We start from the raw sequence: 12,607 nt of genomic DNA on the forward strand, positions 1-12,607 counted from the left end.
CTCTGTCTCCCCCTCCACCTCCTCCTCTCTCTCTGTCTCTCCCTCCACCTCCTCTCTTTATCTCTCCTCCTCTCTCCCTCTGTCTCTCCCTCCAACTCCTCCTCTCTCTCCCTCCACCTCCTCCTCTCTTTATCTCTCTCTCTCTCTCTCTCTGTCTCTCCCTCCAACTCCTCCTCTCTCTCTCTCTCTCTCTCTCCCTCCACCTCCTCCTCTCTTTATCTCTCCTCCTCTTTCTCTCTCTGTCTGTATCTCCATCCAACTCCTCCTCTCTCTCTCTCTGTCTGTCTCTCTGTCTCTCCCTCCAACTCCTCCTCCTCTCTCTCTCTCTCTGTCTGTCTCTCTGTCTCTCCCTCCAACTCCTCCTCCTCTCTCTCTGTCTCTCCCTCCAACTTCTCCTCTCTCTCTCTCTCTGTCTGTCTCTCTGTCTCTCCCCCTTCAACTCCTCCTCCTCTCTCTCTCTCTGTCTCTCCCTCCAACTCCTCCTCTCTCTCTCTCTCTCTCTCTCTCTCTGTCTGTCTCTCTCCCTCCAACTCCTCCTCCTCTCTCTCTCTCTGTCTCTCCCTCCAACTCCTCCTCCTCTCTCTCTCTCTGTCTCTCCCTCCAACTCCTCCTCTCTCTCTCTCTCTGTCTCTCCCTCCAACTCCTCCTTTCTCTCTCTGTCTCTCCCTCCAACTCCTCCTCCTCTCTCTCTCTGTCTCTCCCTCCAACTCCTCCTCTCTCTCTCTCTCTGTCTCTCCCTCCAACTCCTCCTCTCTCTCTCTCTGTCTCTCCCTCCAACTCCTCCTCTCTCTCTCTCTCTGTCTGTCTCTCTGTCTCTCCCTCCAACTCCTCCTCCTCTCTCTCTCTCTGTCTCTCCCTCCAACTCCTCCTCTCTCTCTCTCTCTCTCTCTCTCTCTCCATCTCCCCAGTGTTCCCTGGTCTGTGAGGTGTAGGTTAATGATGATGACTGTATCGGCTGTTAAACTCCGAACTCTGTAGCGTTAAGGTGGGAGGGGCTTGGATGGGATTATGAGGGTGGGAGGGGCAGGATTATGAGGATGGGAGGAGTTTGGGTGTAAGTGGGATTAAGAAGGAAGAAGAGGATTGGATGTCGGTGGGATTATGAAGAAGGAGGGGGGATTCTGATGTAAATCCACCAATAATCACAAGGCCTCGTTGCCATGGAAGCAAAGTGGCACATCCTCTCATGTTGAACTAATCACTGCATTGCAAACGTCTGCTAATTGAATTCATCTAGCAGATGCTTTTATCCAAAGCGCTTTACAATAACATTTAACATAGGTAGTCAGTGTACTACTACTCACCAGAACTCACAAGTGCCTATAAGAGCATAATCTAGTGCTGAAGGTAAAGTGCAAGAGTAGCAAACTAAAAATATAATAGGTGCTTAAGAGGAAGGATGGAGGTAGTACTTCTTGAAGAGATGAGTTTTGGGCCTGCAGTGAAAGATGGGCAGTTCATTCCACCACTGCGGAGCCAGAACATTGAAGAGCCATGACCGTGTCGATCGACCGCAGGGGCCTCACAGTGACGGGGCAACCAGTTGCCCTGAGGTAGCAGAGCGTAGCGGTCAGAAGTCAACTTTATTTATAAAGTAGGCTACTATTCATACAAAAAAAAACGCACAGCTGCTTTACAAAAAGATTTGAAACAGTTAAAATAAAAAATAAGAGAATAAAAAACAACTAATCATATATAGTAAAAGAGAATAGAAGGTAAGAGAATAGAAAGTAATTAAAAAATTAAAAGTGAGTATGTAAAAAAATAAAATTACTATAGGTAAAACGACATGATGAAAGCGAGATTAAAAATGTATGTCTTAAGATCTCACTTAAAAGTTCCCATAGTTTGGGCCATCCTTAGGTTTTCCGGCAGGGTATTCCAGAGGCTGAAGGCTGCCTCCCCTCTCTTGGTCCGGATCCAGGAACCATTAAAAGTTCAGTGCCAGAGAACCTCAGGGACCTGCTTGGTGTATTATGGAAAAACATGCCAGACACTGTATGTATTCAGGTGCATGACCATGGAGTGCTTTATAAACGAATAAAATAATCTTAAAACCTATTCTAAAACTGACCGGTAACCATTGTAGTGATTGTAAGACTAGCGTGATGTGTGCCCTCTTTCTGGTGTTAGTGAAGACATGTTCTGCAGCATTTTGTATCATCTGAAGTTGACGAATAGCTTTCTTTGGTAGACCAGATACGAGAGTGTTACAGTAATCCAACCTGCTACTGATAAAGGAGGAAGAGAAGGAAGAGGAGGAGGAGGGGGTGCCTGGGTAATATTCATCCTAATGTCAGTTATCTTATCTCTAAAATATGCTAGAAATTCCTCACACTTGGAAATAGAGAGCATGTTGATAGGTGTGTGGGGGGCGAGATTTATCAGGCGGTCAATTGTTGAGAAAAGCATTCTGGAATTGTTATGATTTATGGAAGTAATCTCTCCTCGTATTCTTTATTGCCTTATTAAAGGCAAAGAAATGTTCTTTATATCCTGGTGAACCTGCAGTTTTGTCTTCCTCCATGTGCGCTCATCTTTTCGGCATGTTCTCTTAAGATGATTGATCTCCTCATTCCTCCATGGAGCTTTCTGTTCTGTTTGGCCGCAAACTTTCATAGGTGCTACAATCAGTTTGGTATTAAACGTGCTCACTAGATCATTAACGTGAAAATACCACTTCCAGGGTTGTTACACTATTTGTGTTCATCAGTATTTCAAAATTATCAGCTGCCACTGAGTTCAAAAAGCGTTTCTTAACAAAGCGTTGTGCGCTATTCTCATCTATGGGTAACAGTGCTGTGAAGAAAATACAAAAGTGGTCAGAGACTGCAAGGTCACTGATAGTAGACGCCTCAGTTGTAAGACCTTTGTGATCACAAGGTCAAGGGTGTGACCTTGGTTGTGAGTCCAGGTACGTGTGAGTGGGTCCAGGTACATGTTGAGTAAAATCCATGGAATTCAAACGATTTATAAAGTCCCTGGCCTTTGAGGCACCCACATATCAACATGCAGATGGTTGATGATAACCTTATCATAGTTTATGTGGATAGTGGACAAGAGTTCAGGGAAATCTGCTAAGAAGGTTGGACATTGCTTGGGTGGACTATACACAGTAACTGTCAGAAGAGGCTGGCACTTTAAAATGACAGCGTGACATTCTAAAGAAGTAAAATCATCAAAGTAAATGCTCCTGCAGCTCAGAGCATCTGAAGCTATGATGGCCGTACCTCCTCCTTGTTTTCCAGTTCTAGTAGATTGAAAGAAACTATAGTTGGAGGAGAGGCTTCAATAAGGGCTACTGACCCATTTGCATTTAGCAAAGTTTCAGTTAATAGCAGTTTCAGTTTCAGTTAAAGTGAGGTTTAAAGGCACAATTAAATATCATCTGCGTAACAATGGTATGAAATGCCGTCGAATTTGCTAATGTGGCCAAGAGGAAGCATGTACAGAGCGAACAGAATTGGACCTAAAACCGTTCCCTGGGGCACCCCACAGGATAGAGGAGTGGACTTGAGGCCCCAACAGCCACACAGAGACTTCTACCTGAGAGATATGAGGCAAACCAATGGAGGGTGCTCCCTGTGACGCCCACCCATTCTCTAAGGCTGTCTAGCAAGATGTGATGATCCACAGTATCAAAGGCTGTAGTGAGAAGTAGTCAAGTTGTCAAGGATAAAGACAGTAGAATGTGTTGGATGAGACTGAGGAGCCTGGGAGAAGATGGTGGGTTGTAGTTAAACATACTAGCTTGGATACCAGACTAGCCTGGATGACTGGATGACTCATCGTGACTCATCGTTCTGATTTTCTCACTCTGGCATCTTAAAAAACACATATGTGATGGTGAAGATCTGCCCTGAAGACACCTACATATCTATACGTGTGTGTGCGTGTGTGTGTGTGTGTGCGTGTGTGTGTTCCCCTAAGCTGAAGCTGAAACTGAACAGACTGGCGGTTGTATTTGTTTCTGTTTTAATGAGATTTCTGTGAGAACATTGGCACTAGGGAAAACCAATTTAAGACCATTTCAACTTTTCAAAGAAAGGGTTGCTTTATTAACCAAACAATAAATCTTCTTTTATATTTGAAAGTAAAATACACCAGAAAATTATCTAGTTGTCCTAGTTGTCCCTGCTGATAGTTGAGAAGTCATCCAAAAACAAGGATTTCATTACCAGGATAATTGGCCCACTAATGAGAGGCTTGTTTATTCGTTGAGGCAATCTGATGTGGTTGTTAGGAGCTATTAGAGAAGGCCGTTTTAATCAGGGTATTAGAATGCACCGTGAGAGATGTTCCCTTGGCCACTCTCCTTTGGACACAGCTGCTCTGGGGCTATGTTCAAATCACCAATCTTCCCTGATTTAAGGAGCGCCTCTACCAGACCGTTCAATAGACAGGAAGTGACACGGCTTAGCCATGTATTAACAGAGGTCGGGGGTCAGATCCAGGAGCTCAATATGAGGACCAGAGTGCACAATATGAACTCCCACTATAGGTCTTAGTATGGATGAGGGGCTGGGTTGTGTCTGGGTCTCATGGCGCTAACGCTGGGCAATCTTCTGGCCAATCAGGGGCCATAGAACCGGGCTTCACGATGGGACAGATTCAGTCATACAGGAGATGAATTGCAGTTCAGTTAGTGAGAGAAATCTCCTCAACTTTACTTTTTTTGTATCAACACATCAATATAACAGGTGAGCCTCCTTTCTAGATAGATAGATACGTTTTATTTATGTGTCACTTCCCAACACACAGATCATATGGAGCACAGTATGACGCAGCATGAAGGAGTTGAGGACTACTCACATGGAGTAGTGATACACAGACTAGAAAAAAATAAAATAGAATTCAACACATGTTCTATGTACAGAGCCATGAGTGCACGTGAGGCAGTAACAGGACTAAGGGTCATAACCCTAGTGCAGCTCGTATATCAGGACTAGGCCTGGAGCCTGGACCTGGATTTGGACCGGAGGCTGAGCCTAGGGCCTTGGGGGGCCGGGCAGAGCATTTAGAGGCTGGGTTGGGGGGCCTGCACTGAGGCTGGGGTTTAGAGGCTGAAGGCCTGCTTACTCATCCTCTGCTCGACTGCTCCGACGGTCAGGAGCGCCGGGGGCCCCGACAATCAGAGCACAATGATGTAATTTGGTCTTAAACAGCGTGTCGTTTACGCATGGCTGCAGGCTAAGAGACGCCGCCTGGTCAGGCAAGCGTACACACATCTGCAAGGACAGCGAGAAAATGGAGCCATTCGAGCCTGAGTAACACGGTGAGTGTTGCACGACATGGCTGACCTCGCCAGGGTCCGGGTTCAAAAGGTCTCTGAAACTGTGAAACCGGGAGAGGGGTCCTTTGTAGTGTCCTGCGCTCGGTATGAAGCGACTCAGGGACTTGGCAAGGACAAACGCTGCGTCACCTCACTCGCGTTTTCATGTTTGATTCATTTCCAAATGTCAATGATTTCTTCATATTAATATGAATTTCAAGTAAACATTCAGGGTTTTTTAGGCTCCCTCTCCAGGTCTGGTATGTGTGTGTGTGTGTGTGTGTGTGTGTGTGTGTGTGTGTGCGTGCACGTGCCTGTGTGCGTGCATGTGTGTGTATTTGGGACTGACCAGGGCTGTCAGAAGTCTCTCTGTGTCTCTCCCCCCCACACCTCTCTCTTCATCCCCCACACCTCTCTCCTCACCCCCCCCCACACCTCTCTCCTCACCCCCCCCCACACCTCTCTCCTCATCCCCCCACACCTCTCTCCTCATCCCCCCACACCTCTCTCCTCATCCCCCCACACCTCTCTCTTCATCCCCCACACCTCTCTCCTCATCCCCCCACACCTCTCTCCTCATCCCCCACACCTCTCTCCTCATCCCCCCCCACACCTCTCTCCTCGTCCCCCACACCTCTCTCTCCTCATCTCCCCAAACCTCTCTCCTCATCCCCCACACCTCTCTCCTCATCCCCACACATCTCTCCTCATCCCCCACACCTCTCTCTCTCCTCATCCCCCACACTCCTCTCTCCTCATCCCCCCACACCTCTCTCTCCTCATCCCCCCACACCTCTCTCCTCATCCCCCTACACCTCTCTCCTCATCCCCCCACACCTCTCTCCTCATCCCCCCACACCTCTCTCCTCATTCCCCCACACCTCTCTCTCTCCTCATTCCCCCACACCTCTCTCTCTCCTCATTCCCCCAAACCTCTCTCTCTCCTCATTCCCCCACACCTCTCTCTCTCCTCATCCCCCCACACCTCTCTCTCTCCTCATCCCCCCACACCTCTCTCCTCATCCCCCTCAACTCTCTCCTCATCCCCCTCACCTCTCTATCCTCATCCCCCACACCTCTCTTTCTCCTAATCCCCCCACACCTCTCTCTCTCCTCATCCCCCACACCTCTCTCTCCTCACCTCCCCACACCTCTTTCTCCTCATCCCCCAACACCTCTCTCCTCATCCCCCCACACCTCTCTCCTCCCCTAACACCTCTCTCCTCATCCCCCCACACCTCTCTCCTCATCCCCCCACACCTCTCTCTCCTCATCCCCCCATACCTCTCTCCTCATCCCCCCACACCTCTCTCCTCATCCCCCCACACCTCTCTCTCCTCATCCCCCCACACCTCTCTCCTCCCCTAACACCTCTCTCCTCATCCCCCACACCTCTCTCCTCATCCCCCCACACCTCTCTCTCCTCATCCCCCCACACCTCTCTCCTCCCCCAACACCTCTCTCCTCCCCCCACACCTCTCTCCTCATCCCCCCACACCTCTTTCTCCTCATCCCCCCACACCTCTCTCATCCCCCCACACCTCTCTCCTCATCCCCCAACACCTCTCTCTCCTCATCCCCCCACACCTCTCTCCTCATCCCCCTCACCTCTCTCGTCATCCCCCACACCTCTCTCTCTCCTCATCCCCCCACACCTCTCTCCTCATCCCCCCACACCTCTCTCTCTCCTCATCCCCCACACCTCTCTCCTCATCCCCAACACCTCTCTCTCCTCATCCCCCACACCTCTCTCCTAATCCCCCACACCTCTCTCTCCTCATCCCCCACACCTCTCTCTTCATCCCCCACACCTCTCTCCTCGTCCCCCACACCTCTCTCCTCATCCCCCCACACCTCTCTCCTCATCCCCCACACCTCTCTCCTAATCCCCCACACCTCTCTCTCCTCATCCCCCCACACCTCTCTCTCCTCATCCCCACACCTCTCTCCTCATCCCCCCACACCTCTCTCTCTCCTCATCCCCACACCTCTCTCCTCATCCCCCACACCTCTCTCTCCTCATCCCCCCACACCTCTCTCTCTCCTCATCCCCCACACCTCTCTCCTCATCCCCCCACACCTCTCTCTCTCCTCATCCCCCCACACCTCTCTCTCCTCATCCCCCACACCTCTCTCCTCATCCCCACACCTCTCTCCTCATCCCCCACACCTCTCTCCTCATCCCCCACACCTCTCTCTTTCCTCATCCCCAACACCTCTCTCCTCATCCCCCACACCTCTCTCCTCATCCCCCCACACCTCTGTCCTCATCCCCCTACACCTCTCTCCTCATCCCCCACACCTCTCTCTACTCATCCCCCACACCTCTCTCTCCTCACCTCCCCACACCTCTCTCTCTCCTCATCCCCCCACACCTCTCTCCTCATCCCCCACACCTCTCTCCTCATCCCCCTACACATCTCTCTCCTCATTCCCCCACCTCTCTCTCTCCTCATCCCCCACTCCTCTTTCCTCATCCCCCCACATCTCTCTCCTCATCCCCCACACCTCTCTCCTCATCCCCCACACCTCTTTCTCCTCATCCCCCCACACCTGTCTCTCTCCTCATCCCCCACACCTCTCTCCTCATCCCCCCACACCTCTCTCTCTCCTCATCCCCCCAGACCTCTCTCCTCATCCCCCTCACCTCTCTCTCCTCATCCCCCCACACCTCTCTCCTCATCCCCCTCACCTCTCTCCTCATCCCCCTCACCTCTCTATCCTCATCCCCCCACACCTCTCTCTCCTCATCCCCCCACACCTCTCTCTCTCTTCATCCCCCCACACCTCTCTCCTCATCCCCCACACCTCTCTCTCCTCACCTCCCCATACCTATTTCTCTTCATCCCCCAACACCTCTCTCCTCATCCCCCCATACCTATCTCCTCATCCCCCCACACCTCTCTCCTCATTCCCCCACACCTCTCTCTCCTCATACCCCCACACCTCTCTCCTCATCCCCCCACACCTCTCTCTCCTCATCCCCCCACACCTCTCTCCTCCCCTAACACTTCTCTCCTCATCCCCCCACACCTCTCTCTCCTCATCCCCCCACACCTCTCTCCTCCCCTAACACCTCTCTCTCCTCATCCCCCCACACCTCTCTCTCCTCATCCCCCCACACCTCTCTCCTCCCCCAACACCTCTCTCCTCATCCCCCCACACCTCTCTCCTCCCCCAACACCTCTCTCCTCATCCCCCCACACCTCTCTCCTCCCCTAACACCTCTCTCCTCATCCCCCCACACCTCTTTCTCCTCATCCCCCCACACCTCTCTCCTCATCCCCCCCCACACCTCTCTCCTCATCCCCCCACACCTCTTTCTCCTCATCCCCCCACACCTCTCTCCTCCCCCAACACCTCTCTCCTCATCCCTCCACACCTCTCCTCATCCCCCCACACCTCTCTCTCCACACCCCCACCACACACACACACCTCTCTCCGCTGTGCTGTCGTGTGGTTTTAAATGTATATAAATAATAATAAATAATAATAAATACATAAATGTATGTAAATAAAACAACCTCAAATGTGGTTTGAAATGTTGTTTCAAATGTGCTTTATAAAGAAAATATGAGTTGAGTTGAGCGTTGCACATTATTTCCAGGTTGCCGTAGCAGCAAAGGAAGGGGCCATACTTCTCTATTTGACGACTCTTGAAATAATCATTACATTTTCCCCACTTGGCCGAACACTCGTCTCCACGTAGGAAACAGATTGTCTGTATTCAGCAGGCAGACGGAGCCAAACAAGTGTTTATTATGCCGGCAAACAGACATAACTCACAGCTACGGGGGACGGCATGTTAAGCAATCGCAGGAGATATGTTTTGATGGGAGGATTATACCAAGGCGCATTCCTATTTCGAAGAGGAATGAACTGCTGTTAGACAATATTCATCTTTATTTGACTTGAATCACGGTGAAGAATGGAAGACATACCCTATACGGTTTGAATATTTAATAGAATATTGTGTTGTGAACAGTTGGGACAGAACTTGGCCGGGAAATAGTTTGTAGCAGCTGTTTGTCTGTCTCGTTCCCCAGCTGTTTTGGTAAATGTGTGCAGGGTTTGGTAAGGTTAGCTGCTATAGCTGCTAGCTGTTAGCTGCTAGCTGTTAGCTATGCGTGCTGTTGGAAGTGATTATCTGGGTGGGGGACAGGGTGGCATCACTGGAGGAGGGCGCTAAGAGGTGCAGTTGCTCCCCTAATCCAACAGGTCAGGGGATCCTGCCACCCAGATCCTAAAATAAACATTATTTCAGAGAGAGAGGGAGAGGGGTCAGAAGGATCGAGAGAGGGTGAGAGAGTCTATGTCAAATAGTTTCAAATCATAGCACGAAAGAGAAAGAGAGAGAGAGAGAGAGATGGGGGAGAGAAAGAGATGGAGAGACAGAGATGGGGTGGATGGAGAGAGAGAATAAAAGATAGGGAGAGATATGGGGTGAGAGAATTAGACTGAGAGAGATAGAGAAGTTAGAGAGAGAGAAAGAGAGATAGAAAGAGAGAGAGAGCAACAGTAGACCATACATGGTAAAAATACTGCACTTATATAGCACTTTTATCCAAAGAGCTTAACAATGGCCTCTCATTCACCCATTCACACACCAATGGCAGCAGCTGCCATGCAAGGCGCTAGCCTGCTCATTGGGAGCAATTTGGGGTTCAGTGTCTTGCCCAAGGACACTTCGACATTTGGACAGGAGGAGGCGGGATTCGAACCGCCGACCCTATGATTATTGGACGACCCGCTCTTCCTCCTGATACACAGCTGCCCCACCACACCTTAATAAAGGTTACAAAGGTTAAAGGTTAAGGTTCAAAAACGCTGTCGGGGGAGTCTGAAAGGAATGCTGTCGACCTCGTCTGTGTCCCTCAGAATCTCTTCTGCACTGCAATCGAATATACAACATCTGAATATTTCATATTTGCATTGAAAAGCCTCTCTTGAATCATTTGTCATTTTCCTAACTGGCAAAAATGAGGAATAATTCAAGAGAGGCTTTTCAATGCAAATATTAAATATTCAGATGGCCAGAAATGCTTGCAAAGGCTCATATAAAACATCAAAGTGATTGAAAAATATGCTTGATGATGATTGGCCAACCCATTGAGGAGAAAATGGAGTCAGACAGACAGTCTCCTTCATTGTATACATACAGTATGGAGAGACAGAGAGAGAGAGAGAGAAAGAGAGAGATTGTAGGATGGTACCTAAATTACAGGTACATCATGCACATAGTATGACTAATAAACATGAATCCTGTCCATACATTGGTTCATGAACTCATTCTTCGAAAGCATCGTTGGGTTTGATCGTCTCCCGGCTCTTCTTCTTTTAAATGACCCATGCAGACCTGCTGTACGTACAGCGCTGTACCATGTCTGCAGCACTAGCCGGTCCTCGGTGGCTCTGTCATTGTCACCCAGCAGAGGTACTGATGAACACCAGCAGGACACAGCTTTCATCTACAGAACAGCCATCATGTCTACATCAAACTGGTTATGTCAGGTCTGTCCTTATTCAAACACGCACACACACACACACCTACACACACTCAAGCATGCACACACACGCACGGATGCACACACGCACGCACGCACACACACTCAAGCATGCACACACACACACACACGCACACACACACATACACACACAATACAAATTTGTACCCACTCAAAACATTACAGCAAACCAAACAACGGATAATGATACCAAGAGCAAACAATCAGCTCATAATTAATGTTATTTGTGCAAAAACAAGCAACAATTTAGGCCGAATAATTACCTCAAACACCACCATAATATTTTTCTCACCCCATCAAAACAGATCACGTTGGTTATTAAGAAACATGTTCCTAGGCAACAAACACGCAAAACTGTTTCAGAGATGTTTTTTTTGTAAATACAATCATCAATCATCAAACAACACAGGATATCAGAGACTCACAACACTTAAGCACACAGGGTTTCTTCAGCGTCAACAAATACTGTCGGATCCATCCTTGAAAAGGCTCTTATATAGATAGCTCCTCATTAACTACAGCAGCGGTAATAGTGTCTTATAATCGTAAATGCACAAATAAAAGATAGAATTATTGAAAAGATAGCCTCCTTGAGATGCAGCAGCAGCTGATGACCTCAGTTGACGATCTGTCAACAGCAGCGATTCAAATGCTTTTCATGCTAATGAAACTGTTACAAGTTCAAATATTCATTTTCATAGCCTGCGTTTGCTGCTGAATACATCAAGGATACTTTTTCAGGAATAAATTAATTCACTATATGTGTGTGTGTGTGTGTGTGTGTACGCACACAGTACTGTATGTGTGCATTTATGCCCTGTATTGTACAGCATGTGTGTGCACTCAAGTAAGTGTGTATTTTGCGTGTGTGTGTGTGTGATTAAATTATCCACTCTGATCCACAGCTTGTCTTTGGACCTTGAACCACAAAAGCTAGTGCAAACACGCCCGGCGTCTCCGGCACCGGCACCGGCACCGGCAGGCACCGTGAGCTAGTTCACCGAGTTCCATATCGACCGAGGGTCCCACACCGATCACGGCAATTAGCCTAATGAGGTGCAGGAGCAACAGGAGATCACACTCAGTGCTCAAGTTAACGGCTGCTTGGTGAATATTCATGTACTCTGGGGGCCTGGGAGGGTGCGTGATGCTGAATACCAATTTCTGTATTCCCCCCCCGCCCTGGAGCACAAGCACACCCTAATCACTCTGATTTCTCATATCTTTTTTGGAACGCCTCTCACACAGACGCGACATCTGTTATTCCCGACTGACGGCCGAACGAACGCCGAGGTAAATATCGCTGCTTCGCTTCTCCGCCAGGGGCCGCCTGGCAACGCATGGCCCCGCGGGCCCCTCGGAGCTTGACTGGAGATACCTGGGTCTTCTTGTTAAACACAAACAAAGATCTTTGTCACACGGTGTAGGCGGCGAAGCGCACACACACACCGATGAGACTTCTCTCTGCTCTTAACCCATCCTGACGTCCTTCCCCCAAGGGCAGCTGGGAGCAGACAGTAGGCAGCGCGCAGGGGGCCAACCAAGCGCTCCTGTCCGTCTTCGCCAGGAAACTCCGCACAGACAGGCACGAAGAAATGAAGCTGGGATCGAACCGGGGACCCCCGGCCGGTTGCTCTTCCTCCTGAGCTACGTGCCGCTGTGGTGTCCTCTATCAAGAGCACACCAGCCAAGCCCAAACGCTTACCGCCACACCAAGGGACGACTGTCTCGTGGTTCCAAACCACCTCCACTACACTGTGAAGCAGGCTAGGTCTAAATTCACTGTCAGTGTGAGGACCAGTCTGAGTGT

The sequence above is a fragment of the Borostomias antarcticus genome, assembly GCF_949987555.1.
Source record: "Borostomias antarcticus genome assembly, chromosome: 1".
Taxonomy (NCBI): Eukaryota; Metazoa; Chordata; class Actinopteri; order Stomiiformes; family Stomiidae; genus Borostomias; species Borostomias antarcticus.